We start from the raw sequence: 2,293 nt of genomic DNA on the forward strand, positions 1-2,293 counted from the left end.
CCTTTCCTGTGAAATTGTAGGGAATTTCTCGGGGCACATTACCCACTTCCCCACAAACATGAAAGATGAGAGCTGTGCCTGATAAGCTGGCATCGGCCAGGGCTGCGTCCGATTGCGAGGGGTGCTGAGAACAGCAGTTTCCCGCACGGAGTGGCCCCCCTCGCCTGTCCTTTGCATCCTGTGTCAGCGATGACTTGGCTGTCAGTGGGCCTGAGGCGCCCTCCCTTATTCATGCTTCTGATGCGCAGCCTCAACTGTAACCTGGGCTGCCAGGCAACCGACAAGGTGTCCTTGGTAACAGCGCTGCCACCTCTCCAGCTTTGCGTCTGTGACGTCTCCCTTCCCCGAGGCCTTTTCCATTGGATGCCGTATGGTGGCTGCCGGGATAGCTGATGGTGCTGGAAGTCACAGGAAAGCCACGGCTGCTGTACTGTCAGCTCGACTGCGTGAAGGGATTCGTGTCTCATTCCTGTTCCGCTGGGCGAGGCAGGCTGCATCTTTAAAACATTCATTTCACGCACTTTCCTGGCACCCTTAACTGTGCCAAGTTATGTGTGAGGCACAGCAGAGACCAAATATTGACATGTTGGCAGTTTCCAGGCCCCCCCTGCCCTGGTGTTGGAAGGAGGGAGACGTTCAGTAGGTCCAGGTTTCATGTCCTTGGCTGCTGGGCACCTGGCTCTGAGATGAGGGGAGGGTGGCAGGCGCATCCTTTGGCTCCAAGGCCTTTGGAGATGAAAGAGTCCTACAGGCTCATGTCACAGAGGGGAGACAAGCCTGAATCGGGAAGGGGACTGGTTCAGACAGCACGCAGGTCAGTGGCTGGCTGAGTTGGAACCAGAATACAGATCTGACATTCCCGCCAATGCCTGGTCCGATCCCTGCCAGCCTGAGCTCAAAGCCCCCGGCAAATGGGGAGCTCCCTGCCTTCCAGACAGTCTGGGACTATCCTCTCTGTACACGGGAAGGGCCTCTTCCTCGGCAATCTCTCCCAGAGTACCTCCCAGTCCAGGGGTCGGGGCTGCAGCCCGGTCCAGCCTCCACCCCGGCCCCAGACCTGCTCTCCCGGAGCCTGCCCTCAGGGTGCAGAGTGGATCCCAGGGTGCGCGTCCTTGGGCACACGGGTCGTTCTGCCTCTGTGGGCCGTGCCTGTGGGTTGGGGTGGGCCCAGGATCTGCTATTAACGACACAGTATTTCAGGGTTCAGGCAGCTGGACTGTCTGCTCCAGCAGGTAAATTACAGGGTTAGCAAGTCAGAAATCAAATAAATACTCCCACTGCCTCGGCTGCTCCAAGGAGAACAGTGGTTTCCGGGAACCTTCCCACCCAGCTCACCCTAAATACTGCCTGTCACTCCCCTGGGACAGGGGCCTTTTCTTGGGCTCTCAGGCCCCAAGAAACAGGACACAGGGTGACCATTCTATTCCTACCTTCTAGACTCCGGCAGACACCGACGGTGGCCACCCTTGCCCTTTGCCTGGCCAGAAGTGGCCTAGGCCCTCTGCTCCGGGGAATGCATTGCTCCTTAGCAGGGAGGAGCGGAAGCCTGTTCGTCTCAACTCTGAAAGGTTTGTATTGAGGTTTTTAAGACCCTGTCCACATTCAGCGGGGAAAGAACCCGGGTGCTCACTGACGGCCACGGCGAGAGGCTGCGCAGTGGTGAGGTCTGTGCCGCGAGTCTGCCAGCGCCGCCGCTCGCTGCACACACTGTCCTTGCTTCCGCTAAGAGTTACCTTTGTCCAGTGCTGAGCCCCACCTGGGGGCAGTGAGGGAACTGGAAGCCCCTGAGATTTCTTGCTTCTCTGGGAGTCACGCCTGTCCAGGCAGGAGGGCAGGCCCAGGGCATGAGCCCCTCTGGCTTGTTCTTTCTCTGATGTGCTTACTACTGAGGACATGCACGTGTCTAGGCCCTGGAAATGCCCATGTTGTCCTGGGAAGGGGCAACCCCTGCTCCCACCCCCGAACCTTGGCCCAACCAGACAGTTGTACACTCAGACTGGCCTGGGTCATCCACAGTATGGGCCACGAAGGCCAAGGACAGTCCTCAGATAGGCTTCTGTGCTGACACCATGGCTGCTGTGTGCGGCCGTCCCTACAGGTTGGGGTGGGACAAACCACAGACCCTGGGGAAGGGGCGCAGGGGCCTGGAGAGGACTGACCAGACCCTGGCTGAATGGGGGCAGATATGAGAGCCCTCCCTTCGGCCCCTCCAGAGCTACGGTGGCATTTGAGGGCCTCGGCCTCTGGAGCGGGGCTGACCCCGGCGGGAGGCGCTGCAGCGGCCGGCGGGGCC

The sequence above is a fragment of the Myotis nattereri genome, assembly GCF_964212035.1.
Source record: "Myotis nattereri genome assembly, chromosome: 3".
In the NCBI taxonomy this organism is placed as follows: Eukaryota; Metazoa; Chordata; class Mammalia; order Chiroptera; family Vespertilionidae; genus Myotis; species Myotis nattereri.